Below are 15400 nucleotides of genomic sequence, written 5' to 3'. Positions count from 1 at the left end.
ATAAAATGAGATACATTAAAACCACAATGAGTTACCATCTCACACCAGTGAGAATGGTGAAAATTAACAAGACAGGAAACAACGAATCTTGGAGAGGACGTGGAGAAAGGGAAACCCTCTTGAGCTCTTGGTGGGAATGTGAACACGTACAGCCACTCTGGAAAACTGTGTGGAGGTTCATCAAAGGGTTAAAAATAGACCTGCTCTACAACCCAGCAATTGCACTGTTGGGGATTTACCCCAAAGATACAGATGTAGTGAAAAGCTGAGACACCTGCACCACAATGTTTACAGCAGCAATGGCCACAATAGCCAAACTGTGGAAGGAGCCTCGGTGTCCATAGAAAGATGAATGGATAAAGAAGCTGTGGTCTGTATATACAATGGATGATTACTCAGCCATTAGAAATGACAAATACCCATCATTTGCTTCAACATGGATGGAACTGGAAGGTATTATGTTGAGTGAAGTAAATCAATCAGAGAAGGATAAACATTATATGGTCTCATTCATTTGGGGAATATAAAAAATAGTGAAAGGGAATAAAGGAGAAAGGAGAGAAAATGAGTGGGAAATATCAGAGCGGGAGACAGAACATGAGAGACTCCTAACTCTGGGAGATGAACAAGAGGTAGTAGAAGGAGAGTGGGCGGGGGGGATGAAATGACTGGGTGACGGGCACTGAGGGGGACACTTGATGGGATGAGCACTGGGTGTTATGCTATATGTTGGCAAATCAAACTTCAATAAAAAATAATACAAAAAAAAAAAAAAAAAAAGAGAAACATAGGGAGTCCCTGAAGTCAAAGATGGGGAACTTCAGTGAGAAGGATGATGTAAACGTTATCACATCCTATGCAGAGTTCAAATCAGGATTGAAAGTGACTTTTGTTTAGTAATTTTGAGTTAATTAATAAGATCAGTTTCTGGATAATGGAAGCTGATACAAACTGTAATAAATCGAGAAATGGAAGGAAAACGAAGAGGGAATCACTATAAACTACCTCTGAAAAATTTGTCAGTAAAGAAAAGGTATGTAGGAGTCTTAAATGGACAGACTACCTAGGTTGAGAAGGTGATATTTCTCTAAAACCTCTTATAATGTTAGACCAGTTAAAAAATAGTTTCTTATTTGCAAATGATAAGAAATAAAAAACTCTACCATTTGATGATCATATCTTGAAATCCACTTAAAGTAGTTAACTATAGATAACTAAATTGATTTATTGTGATTATTATAAAATTTAGTCACAAAAGTTTTATTCCCATGCACCAGGTCTTATGTTAACTAGATGTAGATGTACAAATATAAATAAAATCTTATTCTCTTATTTAAGGAAATTCCCAGGTGAAATGCTTATGTATCTAGAGTTATGATTACAAAACCTGTGTGTGCGCCCATCAATTCACCTGAGAAATTCTTCGACTATATTAATATGAGGCTTTAAAATCATGTGATTTACTCCAAATACTTATTTTCCAGATTTATTCCAAGGAGTGAAAATTTGAACCAATTTTGAGGATTTCCATTGCTATAAATTTGTTACTTCACATCTAATGTTTGTGGCTTTAAAATGTGGAAGTGTCAACAAAGATTGCTGCTACGCTTGGTGGAAATCATTGAGAAGATAGGGAAATGTGTAGAAAAAGTGAAAGAGAAAGAAAATTTTGTATTTCAAATAAGGTCTGAAAGAATGAGTTCAAATTAATTATGCATACATATGCTTTAAAGTCAAGGCATTTGAAAGCATTAGTTGGTCAGAAATACTAACAGGTGATGGTATTTATAAAAATTACTGTTTTTAAATGTCTTAAACTCCCATTTATCACTCCTCAGAAACATCTAAATAGGCTTTTTTCCCTTCTAAATCTCTGATACTCTGATTTATCCAGTGCTACCTACAATCACCCAGGTAGTCATAGCTTAATTGTTCAGTTTCTAACATTCTCTCTTTCTTAACTAATGAGCTTCAGACCATCAGCAAAAAAATGTTATCACTAAAGTAACTCACAACTTGTCCTGATTTTTTAAAAATTTGAATTCTAGTTGACACACAATGTTACATTAGTTTCAGGTGTCCAAAATAGTAATTCAACATCTCTATACATTATGCTATGCTCACCACAAATGTAACTGTCATCTGTACTATACAAGCCTATTATCATATCATTAACTATTCCCTCTCATGTGCCTTTTATTCCCATGACTTATTCATTCTATAACTGGAAGCCTGTATCTGCCACTCTCCTTAACCTCTTTTGCCCACTTCCCCAACTCCCTTCCCTCTGTGAACCATCAGTTTTCCATATTTATGGGTCTGTTACTGGTTTGTTTTGTTTTATTAGATTCCAAATATAAGTGAAATCATATGGTATTTGTCTTTTCCTGTCTGATTTATTTCATTTGGCATAATACCCTCTAGCTCTATCCATGTTATTGCAAATGGCAAGATCTCATTCCTTTTCATGGCTGAGTAATAATGTGTGTGTGTGTGTTCTTTTTATTTTTTTTTTTTAAGATTTGATTTATTTGAGAGAGAGATAGAGAGAGAGAGAGAGAGAGAATGAGCATAAGCAGGGGGAGAGACACAGCGAGAAGCAGACATCCCGCTAAGCAGGATGCAGGGCTCTATCTCAGGACCCTAAGATCATGACATGAACCGAAGGCAGATGCCCAACCAACTGAGCCACCCAGGCACCACGTGTATGTGTTCTTTATCCATCCATCTTTGATGGACATTTAGGTGGCTTCCATATGTTGGCTATTATAAATAATGCTGCAATAAAAATAGGGGTACATATAGCTTTTTAATTAGTGGTTTTGTTTTCTTTGGCTAATAGTGAGTAGTGGAATTACTGAGTTGTATGGTATTTCTATTTTTAATTTTTTGAGGAACTTCAGCGTTGTTTTCCACAGTGGTTGTACCAATTTACATTCCCAGGGCAGAAGGGTTCTTTTTTCTACATATCTTTGCTGTGCCAACACTTGTCATTTCTTTTTGAGTCTACTCTTTCTGACAGATGTAAGGAGTTATCTCATTGTGGGTTTGATCTGCATTTCCCTGATGATAAAAAGATAAGGAAAAATGCTGATTAATCCAATTTCATCAATTTTGAGAACTTAACATTTGGCCTTTAAAAAAGTGTTAATGAAATAAAAGGACAAATGAGACTGAGTGAAAATTGTGTGTGTACGTTTGTGCTGACAAAAAGCTTGCATTCATAACATATTAAGAATTTTTTAAATATATGAAGAATTCTTACTAAAATAAAGACAACCAATAAAGTAAAGACATCTCAATAGAAAATTTTGAGCAAGGGGCAGCCCAGGTGGCTCAGCGGGTTAACGCCTCCTTCAGCCCAGGGAGTGATTCTGGACACCCAGGATCGAGTCCCACATTGGGCTCCCTGCATGGAGCCTGTTTCTCCCTCTGCCTCTGTCTCTGCCTCTCTCTCTCTTTCTCTGTCTCTCATGAATAGATAAATAAATAAAATCTTAAAAAAAATTTTTTGAGCAAAATCTCATTAAATATATTACTGACCAATATGCATGTTAAAGGATATTCAACATTATTATCAGGCATTTCAAATAAAACAGTAAGATACCACTAATCCACTTGAATGGCTAAAGTAAAAGATTGATACAATGTCAGGCAACTGAAACTCTCATATATTGCTGGCAGAAGAGTAAAGTTTTCCAACCATTTTTGGAATTAGTTTGATATTTTTTATATGACTTTGGTGATGACTATCCTCATCATATGAGCATTTTTTAATGTGTAATGTCAAATCATTGTGTTGAAGACCCGAAAATAATAAAGTATTGCATGTCAACTATACTTCAGTTAAAAACAAATACATTTTTTAAAAGTTAAATGTAGTCATATGAAAAAATAAAAATAAATAAAAACAGGGTAACAAAAACTTCTAAATAGATTTATTTTATATCAGCTCCAAAGTAGAAACAACCCAAAATAAATGGTAAACAACTGGTAAGTTGATAGACACATTTTGTATATTCACACAATTTAAAACTACTGAGAATAAAAAGGAATTCACTATATATTAAGTATAGACAAACTTTACAACATGATACTAAGCAAAAAGAGACAAGGTAAAAAAAGAATACATCTTTGCATTTATAGAGTTTTAGAACAAGAAAACCAATCTACAGTCAAAAAAATCAGATCTGTTTTTGAGAATATAGATAGAAAATATTTAAGAGGGAAATGAAAACACTATTTGGGTGACAAACATTCTATATCACATGCTGCAACTCTTAAATTTTACACTTAAAATGGGTACATTTTACTTTATGTAAATAATACTTCAGTACAGCTGAAATGAGCATAGAGTCAAAAGGCAAACCACATTATTGAAAATTTGTATTATGTGTCTCAGGCCAAATGCTGAATTGTATATGGGATAAAGACGATAAGAAAAAATTAAATTCTAATAATCCATAGAAAAATAAGCAAGAAATAGACATAAGAAAGGTAATATATAAAGAGATGTTCAATACACTTAATGAAAATGTAAATGACGAGGAAAACTTTTTACTTAAATATTTATTGGACATCAAAACATTTGATTATACTATTGGTGAAATTTAGGGAACTATCTTTTTGTATATTTTTTTTTTATTGGATGTCATTTTGACAAATTGGACCGAAAGAACATTATCTTTGAGTTAGACATTGTACATCTAGGACTATTGTTACTAATAAACTCACATTATGTCTGAGTTGATTTATATACAGGAATATTTGTTGTGGTGTTGTTGTTTTTAATCTCATAATAAGCGAAATAACAGTGCCCACAATATATAGTGGACTAAATAATGTAAAATCCATGCCCTGGGCTAATACAGGGACATTACAAAGAATGAAACAATTCTTTATGAACTAATTGGAAGGAGCTCCCACATCCAGATATAAATGGTTAAGAGACAAAAAAAAACAAAAAAACAAAAAAAAAAAAACAAGGTGCTGGACTACACACAACCACATAGGTGCACAAATGCACATTCAGCTATGTGCTGGAGGGCAATTTGTTCATATAGAAAAGCTAAATGTTGCTTTTATGTTGGTACTCTTTGCTCAGATCATAATAACAAAGTTGACTTTTTCTGAGGGTTTGGAGATTGAGGGAAAGTCCAATGTTCTAGAAGAATTTATACTTGGAATCTTAACTAATTTTTGACATTCAGTAACTGATTCTAGTTTATCCTTCACATATGTATGCCTATGAGAACAAGACAGAAATACTGTATCATTAGGCATCACACATCACCATTATTCTATTCCTGGGCGGCATTTTTTTTCCTGTATTTTTTGAGCCTTTTGGTTCATTTAGAGTCCAGTCTTTACCATGTTAAATCCATGTTGCTGCTTGCAATATCTTTCGATTAATAAGGTTATTTTGTAGTCTAATGTGATAGTCCAATCAAATGATGTCTGTTGCACAGCCAAACATTGTAATTTACCTCTGAAAAGAACTTCCAATTGTGCCAAAAGAAGAAATGTACTATTAAATCCTGACTAGGTATAGAATATTACCCTAATTTTAGGTGTTGGTTTTTCCGAAATTATTTGCTTAGAGAGGATAAGTGTGCAAAATGCTTGACTTCGTAGTGCATCCTGTTTGAAGTGTCTGTATTACGAACAAAGGAGGGGAAAGTTTCATTAGTGAAAAAAGAAAAAGAGATTGCAGAGATTTAACACTATACAGTTAGAGCTATTTTCCACCTAATTTATGTCTGACTCCAAATATTAGATTAAAATTTCATTAATTATACAGAAAAGTATTTAAAACTGACAAAAGTCCAAGTCCTCATTCTTGTCTTAAGATTTAATTATGCCAAAAGTATATTTTGCTAAGTGGACATTAAAGAGGGGAAACTTTTTCTATTGTAGGTCACTCACTATATCCTGTTCGTGTAATGAAAGGTAAAGGCTAATTTAGTTAGAATTCCTAGAAAGAAACCAGAGGTGATATTTTATTTATCTTAATTTTATAATAAAAATAAACTAATGTGTTATTCTAAATAGTAAAATAAGTATTTAATATTCTCATTGAGTTTCACAATACAGTTACTTAAGAAGGTGGTTATGGACACAGTAAGAAAGAAAATATAAATTTAGCATTAATGTGAGAGAGGGACTTAAATTGTAGAGACAGACTAAGACAAATTAAGAAGTCAGGGAACAAAACTGTGGTAGCACATTCCCAGAATTAAAGAGTATGAATGGAGAGGGGGTGGATAAATGAGGAGAAGGGAAGGCAGAGAGATAATTATTAGATAGACTCCAGAGGTTCCAAAATGTTAGGTAAATTACTCTTGTCAACTGTTTCCCTGAGGCTCTGACTTCAGGGTGTCATTAATTCTTACTTCTTATCGTTATTCCTGTTAAATACGCTAAGATTTCATTTGCTCTTTAGCTCAAGAAGTTCCCCTGGTGAAATGTTTTTTAATGACCTCTGGGTGTGACTACATCAATTCCAGCATAATGATGCCTGGTCAGACCTCCAGACTAGAAACTCATGCACCTGCTCTCATTTTGCATGTTTCTCTTTCACTTACTGAAATTGAGGGTTTTCCTCTTCCTCCTCCTCCTCCTCCTCCTCCTCCTCCTCCTCCTCCTCCTCCTCCTCCTCCTCCTCCTCCTCCTCCTCCTCCTTCTTCTTCTTCTTCTTCTTCTTCTTCTTCTTCTTCTTCTTCTTCTTCTTCTTCTTCTTTCTTCTTCTTCTTCTCTTCTTCTATTTTGCATTATAAAAGGAGTGATGCATAGAAGGGACATTGTGGATTGTAAAAGGGAAAAGATTAATTTATTATTGCCCAGGATCGTTGAAGCACAATGAACAACTATTCTTCTCTCGTAGATTTGATTATATCTTTGGTTTATTTTTATTTTTTTAAGGTTATTTATTTATTCATGAGAAACAGAGAGAGAGGCAGACACAGGCAGAGGGAGAATCAGGATCCATGCAGGGAGCCTGACATGAGACTTGATCCCCGGTCTCCAGGATCATGCCCTGAGCCAAAGGCAGTGCTAAACCGCTGAGCCACCCAGGCTGCCCTGTATCTTTGATTTAAAATCACTTTCTGGGAGTGCCTGGGTGGCGCAGTCAGGTAAGCAAGCCTCTGGTTCTTAGTTTAGCCTCAGGTCCTGATCTCAGGGTCATGTGATGAAGTTCCACATTGGGCTCTGCATGAGCAGCATGGAGTCTGGTTGAGATTCTTTCTCCTGTTGCACATTCTACTCATGCCCCTCCTGTTTTTTGTTTTTTTTTAAAGATTTTATTTATTTATTCATGACAGAGAGAGAGAGAGAGAGAGAGAGTAGAGGAAGAATCTTTATAAAACCATTTTCTGGGGAAAGCATTAAGCCAAAAAACCAAAGCTGTGCCTACCAAGGAGCAGGTGTAACATTGTCTTATTATGTGTTAAACTTCAAAAACACTTTCTATTATTCCTTATATAGACAGTACATATTAAGGTATAATTAAAAATGACTCTGTAATGAGAGGATTGTGACATTTGGGGACGAGTATGAAATGCTTATACTTCACACATGTATTGTCTAATTTTTTCATTAAAAATTACATTTTTAGAAAATGCCTTACTTGTATTAAATAGATTTCACAATAATATTGTAGTCTCAATTCTAGGCCAAACTTCCACACTAATTTACTCCACCTCCGCCATTACTTTCTAAAAACATAAAGGAAGGGGAGGGAAAAATAAAATGAGACAAAATCAGGGAGGGAGACAAACCATAAGAGACTCTTAATCATGGGAAACAAACTGAAGGTTGCTGGAAGGGTGAGAGGTAGGAGGATGGGGTAACTGGGTGATGGGTATCAAGGCTGATACATGATGTAATGAAAACTGGGTGTTGTATAATACATTATATGCTTATTGAATTTAAATTAAATAATCAAATAGTAAATAAAAACCTAAAGAATATTCTTTCTCTTTAAACATTTACTTGATATAAACTTTATGAAAGCTAGAGGATTTCTTTAGACATCTTAGTCCAATCTGCCACTACTTAGTATAATGTAATTTTAAGGCTTCTACTTAGAATTCTTTTGGTAAAAAAAAAAAATTAGATTGAACCATTTGAAAATGTCATTTCTGACTAAGAAAATTTTTTAAAAAATGGTAGCATTGTATGGTTTAGTTGCCTATAAAATTATATTTTGGGTTACATTCAGACATTCTTGAAGACAATATTTATTCCTAAATTACAATTATAATAAATAACAGTATGTTTTTGTAGAATAATATTTATATTATTTATACTGCATCCAACTACCTGTGAACAACTTACCAGATGGTTGTGAATTAATTGGTTTTGGAAAATTATTTAAGGATTGCATTTAAAATTTGGAGAGAGGCAAATTTTCTATTTGAGAAGTGTTTGATTCTTGATTTTTTTTTTTCCTTTCCTGCTCTTTCTTTCTTGATATACTCTTTGGTGTATTCAGCAAGTAAAATATTTCCAAACCACTAAATCTCATGAAATGCACAGTCTTTTCAGGCTTCTCCATGTTGGATACCTTCCTTTATTTACACCATTAGTGTTTATGTCGGCAGGCAGTCTTATTGCTTTAAGAAAATATAAATCCAAATGAATTACAATTTTACAAAAAACTCTGACTGCGTAAATTATGCCAATACCTGAGAGACCTTAAGATTTCCTAATATGTGATTAAAACTGAACCAAACCAAGACAGCTTTTTCTTCAGCTTTTTCTTCAAATGTCTCTGTTAAAATGCTGCTTTCTGTGTTGGCTATACAGTTTGGATAGATGAATCAAATGCTTATCAGATTGCATCTAAAGACAGTCATCAACAATCATCACAATATCTAAAACATTTTTGTATCATTATAAAAGCCAGAGTCAAAAGATGGAGAATTTAATTTTCACAATTTTCTCTACCCAAAATAGTAGTGGTTTTCATATGTAAAATCAGAAAACAAAACGGATTTTGATGATCTACCTGGCCACTCTATTTAAAATCTCAGGTTTTCTATTTTCCCACACCCAGTTTGCCATATGATTGACAGCCATGTGTATGGAAGAGGTATACTACTTAAATGACTGATAGCCAATGATTAAGAAGACAGTAGGTACCAATGAGCTTCAGTAAGAGGAACAAAGGGAACAGATTATTCTGGTCAGTTTCCACTAATTTTAGTTACTAGCACCATTTTCTCTTTCATTTGAAATGTTAACTGTGTATGAATTACCAGCAAATGTACCTTAAATAATAGCATTCAATCCTTTTTTTTCAGTTTGTGCTCATTGTTTCACAACATATCTCCACAACTAAAAAGACACAGGTGATAAAAATAAGTGAGATTGGTATTTTTTTTTGAGATGGTATATTAAGTGAAGATTTTTAACATAATCTAAATTGACTATGACAATACAGGTCAGACCTTGCTGAAAATAAAATGTATTCTTCCTTTTGATTGTGAGCCAATATATTTATCCTGCATGATTGTGGGGTACATGTATGGTATAAATGATATAATTAATGCTGTAAGTTTTGAATTTTCTTCCTCAATCAGACATCAGCCCATTCTCCACAAAACTCCCTCACCATGACCTTGGGAAGATGATGATGGTGAAGAGGGAGAAGTGGGGTTCTTTTTGTTTTTAATATGGACAATGGAAAGGATTGGATTCATTAGAATATACCATGACTGTGAGTGTATAGGATTTACTAGGTATTCAAATAGTTTCGTAGGATAGATGACAGCATCATATCTATAATGCCATGACCCTGTATCACTTAGTATAGTTGCTACTTTGTTCAGAAGAATCACAGGTAGTCTTAGTGACGTCCCCTCTAAATAGTTACATGTAGGTTGTGATTCCTCTGTCAGTATTGATCAGCTGCTAGTGGCTATTGGTTGTGTTGAGCAGGATTCTCAAAACCAGGCTGGCTTCTCAGCATCCATGTGGTAATTGCTTAGAAATGTATGATAGATGTGTAAGAGTGGTGTTACTCTTACTATCGTATTTGATATTTCTGATCTAATACAATTTTTTTATTTTACCTCTGAAGAACCATGTTGGGAAAGATGAATGGCATTTATTGAGACAGTACTGGATTTCAGATCAGGCAATCTGCTAAACGTGTTACAGCTATTACTTCATTCACTCCTGATGGGAACATTATAGTGGCATCATCTTCAGTTTACAGAGGAGACGACGGAGTCTTAAGGGGGTTAAATTGCATGCTTAGGACACAGAAGTGAAGTCAAGACTTAAGTTCAGCAAGGATAATTCCAGATCTTCTACTCTGAATCATTTCTCTCTGCTATCACTACTTTTCTCAGATCAACAGTATCAGAATTAGAACCCTATTTCTGGATTAGAATCTACTGTTTTTTTCCGACTAATTGTTTTTTGTTAGTGATTACAAATAATTGGTAGAAAATATACAGCAGCATTATTTTCCTTTTTTTTCATTTAAAGTGCAAGTATCTGGAATAAATAGAGCCATGGAATTTCCTTGTTGAAAGGGACTTCAGCTGTTACCTACTCCAATCATTGTTTTTATGCTCAAGACTTCCCTCCTCTATCATTAATAAAAAAAATATATAGGCAATGACTGAACCACTGTACTAGCTTAAAACCTATTCAAAGAAACAGTATTTTATATACTTATACATTATTTTGTTTTGAATTAAAGTCCTTTTCTCTATTCTGCCAATGACCTGTAATTCTTAAGGATATGTAAATATATTATTTTATATCAAAAGATATTTAAAAATGCTATTCAGTGGAAAGAACTTTACTAAGGGTATCAGATAAGTAATTTCTAGTTCTTACTTTACTACCTCCCAAATTTTAACTGGTAAGTAGATTACACACTTAATCTAGTATTCTAATTTCTAAAAGATATTTGATATCTATAACCACTATTCCAGTCTGTTCAATTCAGTAAATATTATTGGGGGTCTTTTGTGTGATAGGCATTATAGAGAGTTGTGATACCACCTGAGTAAACCAGAATTCTTATTGGTGTGGGAAATAAATACATAAATATAGATAACTATAAACAGTGTTTATAAAGTTTTAAGTGAAAAAGATGTTTATTATGATAAAGGAACATGAAATAAAAACAAAACAAATATTTATATGCTTCTAAGCCTCAAGTAAGAATAAATGTTTATATTAAAGAACAAAAAGACAAGTAAATATTATAATTATCATTACCCTGTATATACTTCTTAATCTCTTAGCCCCCACAAAATAGCAGAAATTCAAGTTGTCTTTGAAAAACATTTAAGAACAAAAAGACAAGTAAATATTATAATTATCATTACCCTGTATATACTTCTTAATCTCTTAGCTCCCACAAAATAGCAGAAATTCAAGTTGTCTTTGAAAACAAGAGATTATTTTAAAAACAAGGAGGTGATTACGGTAGGCATCACAATCAACACACTCACCTTTTAAAAATACTCTTAAAATGATTGTGCCTTATAAAATGCTCTGGAGAGTGCAGTAGTAGAGCCATCACTCTAGAATGGAGAATTCATGGCTTTCAGGAATTAGAATCTTTACGATAGTGATGCAATACCATAAAGTTGTCTAATATGAGACAAATAACACAAACATAAAGCACCTATTTACCATCATATCTAGTCTGTATTTCAATCTGGAATTAAAATTGACAGATTAGAATACTTATAAAATAGATTTGTATTCATCAGTTTGTGTTCACTTAACTGATTGTGACAAGAAAGTATGGCAAAGTATCTGTCTCTGGTTAGGAAACGTTGATCATTAAGTTACATATGTGTTCATTCATGCATTTATTCTTCACTTAGCCAGCCATTCAACAAATATTTTGAACACTGAATTGGTGAACAGTCTCTGTAAGGTGTTAGGGACACAGTAGTGAGGAAGAAAAATGACATGGCCTCTGTCTTTACAAAACTTAACTCCCTGGGGGAGAGCTAAATTTAACAAAAAAGAATATAAGTCTTGATATAAAGGAAAACAATATGAGCGAAAATAACAGGGATCTGCTTTAACTGGGGTGGTCACAGAAGGCTTTTATGAAAATTGGTATTCAGTGTGAGATTTGTTGAATAGAAAAGAGCTCACAGAGTGTGGAAGAGAAGGTTAAAATGGAGTTAGTCAATGTAGGTCGTAAAATGGGCAGAGACATTTGCAAAATTACTACGACAAGAATAAAGAATATTGACTTTGAGTAATTGCAAGATAATTAGCATGTTGGAAAGCAGAGAAAAGTAGCAGAGGGAAGGCTGAAGTGGCTGGAGCCAGGTTACACAGAGTACTGTTAACCATGGTCAGGAGTTGGGATTTTTGTTGCCACAAAACATATTGAAATCTAGATGTCTGCACACAAATTGAACTCATTAAATCATCTCATTAACTCATTAAATCATTTTAAGTACAATATAGGGCATTGTACTTTAAAAACTTGTACTTTAAAAACTCGCATTCTTCTTTTGCTTATTCACCCATTCATTAATTCATTTTTTGAAACTTTTGTTCATTTTTCTGAGTGCCAAACTTGACGTATCAAGAATCAAAGAAATCGTCTCTCCTTCTCTTTCCATAAGACCATAATCAAATAGGGATAAGAGGATTTTTAAAAATACAAATTACCTCATAATATAAATTGTGTTAATAATAAAATTGAAAGTGCTATAATATTTCATTAAACAAAGTGTTTAGACCATGAGGGATGGAATGTAGAGTCAGCAAAAGCTTTTTAGAAAAGGACCTCTTGAAGTCCATAGTAGATAATATTACCATGTTAGGCATTCTAGTCAGTGGGCCTAGCACCGGTGAGTTTGTTCAGGGAATGCATCTGGCTATACTGTGCAGGAGAGGGAGATGAGTTTCTAGAAATAAATTGGAAACAGATTATTAACCTGTTTTAATATCAATATCAGTGTTTTTAATAGTAACCTATTAGGCCAAAGATTTTTCAAGTGGGAACATGACCTAATAATGGGATGGATTGTAGGATGACAGCTTTGGCCTCTAACTCAGGCCACCATTTAGCTCCTAGACTCAATATGCCATTCCCTTCATGTGCATATAGAGATTTTACGGCACTCATACTTTATCACGGATATCTTTCCTTATGAGATCCCTAAACAGTCACAAACCTAAATTCATTGTAGACACTTGATACATGCTAATTGTTTTTTGTGTTAGTTTCCTATGGCTGCTGTAACGAATTACCATAAGCTCAGCGTAAAACACAAGTTATATTTTTGTAGTTCTAGGATCAGAAGTTAAGAAGTTGGCAGAGCTGTATTCTTTCTGGAAGCTTCAGGGAAAAAAAAATTTGTTTACCAGATTTCTAGGCCCCTCTAGGGCCACCTGCGTGCATTTGCTTATGGTTCCTTCTTCCATCTTCAGAGCTCATCACTCTAGTCTCTGGTTCCATGGTCACATCTCCTTTTTCTGACTTTAACCATTTTTGATTACTTTGGCCTCCCTGAATAACACCATCTCAAGGTGGTTGACTTAATAACATCTGCAAAGTCCTTTTTACCCTGTAAAGTAGCATATTCCCAGGGTCCAGGAATTAGGCTGTAGACATCTTTGGGGACATTATTCAGCTTTCCACAGTTCTGCAAATGTCACGGTCAAATTGTGAGTTCTAAACTCTTGGGCCCCCAATGCTTGATTGAACATTTTTATCTTTTCCACAGAGAGCAGGATGGCAGAGCTTCAGAGGTGCTGAGTAGGAGACAAATGCTACATGATTTTGCTTTACTTTTCTACCTGTGTGCATTTTACTAAAGTGACATTGTCCCATTGAAGGGAATAAGGGAGCCTTTGAAATACTGCCATATACAGGAGCCTGTGATGCTGAGATCCAGAAGAGCTTTCATTCCCATCTTTATTCCTCAGAAGGGAGTCCGTCACTCTGCTGGAAGCCTCTTTGAAACAGCCACAGCTTTGGGGTTGCTGAGTACAGGGACTTCTAAAAAAAAAAAAAAAAAAAAAAACCAAACCAACCAAACAAAAAAGCCCCCTACTCTTTTCATTTCCTATCAACAAGAAGAGTCCAAGTTCAAAAGAATGCTATCTTTTTCCTTGTTTTTTAAATAGGTCTATTAATAGAACAGTGCCAGGCTCTAACCAAGAGTTGATAGTAGATTCATTGAAACTAATGAGAATGGAATTAGGTTACTAGCTTTCTCATCTCATTTGTGCAATTATGAGTAATACAATGAAAGTGTAATGAGTCCATGCTTTTTAGTAAGATCTTATTTTTGAGGACACCAAAAAGTTTTTAAAAGCATGAAACCCTTAATCTTAACACTTAAACTGGCCAGAATGTGAGAAAACTGTTATTTCAAAAAAATAAGGGTTACATCTGTACAAGTGACCAAATCAACTAGCCTGAAGATTTATATCTTCTTCTTTTTTGTAAGCTTAAATGGGTAATCATTTAGCACCAAGTCTGAAAAACATGTGAAACAAAGAAGGAGTTATTGAGCAGATTTAAGCCTACTTATCAAGTCATTGTGGGAGCCTGTGTACCTGGCAAAGCAGTCACTATATTTGGAATAAATGACGTGATGAGCATTGAAAGAGTTAAGGTCCAGAATCCAGGTGTTTGAGTAAATAGCAAATATTTAGGAACAGTAAAGTGTTTTATACTTTGAGGCATAAACATACCTCTTTCTAATTCCCTATTAAAGATAAGTGATTCTGAAAAAAAAAAAAAAAAAAAAAAAAAAGGTGATTCTGGACTTAATGGTTGAGAAAGAGCCAGAAGCTCTAAGTACAGTTTACTGGGAGGTTAGTAAAGTGTAGAGTCCTCTCAACTCATTGCTTTTCCTAGTTAAATTTTAAATTTTACTATCAGTTTGTAAAAGTTTGATCTGTTGTCCACAATTCTGTGGACTATTATTATTACTTTAAAAGAAATGTATATTGATTTAAACCTGGTCCTTATCATAACCCATGACTTCCAGATAGTAAAGAATTTCAAATTTTTAGTTTTCTGTGGCAAACCAAATAAATGTCCCTCATTCTCAGAATTGAATCACGTTCTTCCTCAAGTTAAAAAGGAAGTATAATATTCTATTAGTAAAAGTGTTTTCTTTAAAAAAAAACTTTTAAATTATGGCAATATGTTTAGAAATCAGAATTGTTATTTTCCCCAGAAAAATCATAAGTAATGATTAAGGTGATTGATAAGCTTTTTGAACTCACACTGTGGCTTAGCTTGTATGCTTTCTGAGTCCCTTTGGGGCTTTTAATAAGGAAGAGATGAGGTGTGAAGAAGTTCTAGTTTCTGGTGGAAGTGAAAATGGAGTAGGCACTGGGGTGTAGAAGGTTTACAGGTCAACAGGGACCTAGAAATAATTTT

General features: G+C 34.0%; 1 long non-coding RNA gene across 2 annotated transcripts in view; it reads right to left on the bottom strand.

The window, feature by feature from the left end:
- The window catches only part of LOC106559683, a 47309-nt gene extending 35746 nt beyond the window's left edge, over positions 1 to 11563 (bottom strand). Inside the window, exons 1-3 of one of the 2 annotated variants that reach the window (XR_005369358.1) lie at positions 11478 to 11563; positions 8338 to 8615; positions 7623 to 7715 (exon numbers count right to left, since the gene is read on the bottom strand). This is a non-coding gene — a long non-coding RNA (uncharacterized LOC106559683). Of the gene's footprint in view, positions 1 to 7622; positions 7716 to 8337; positions 8616 to 11477 lie in introns of those variants that run through there. The other variant, XR_005369357.1, reaches the window with a different exon arrangement.
- Between the last annotated feature and the right edge of the window lie 3837 nt (positions 11564 to 15400).

Source organism: Canis lupus, chromosome 14 (genome assembly GCF_011100685.1).
Source record: "Canis lupus familiaris isolate Mischka breed German Shepherd chromosome 14, alternate assembly UU_Cfam_GSD_1.0, whole genome shotgun sequence".
Taxonomy (NCBI): domain Eukaryota; kingdom Metazoa; phylum Chordata; class Mammalia; order Carnivora; family Canidae; genus Canis; species Canis lupus.
Note: the sequence above shows the minus strand (reverse complement) of the source record. Positions and strands in the feature narration are given on the sequence as shown.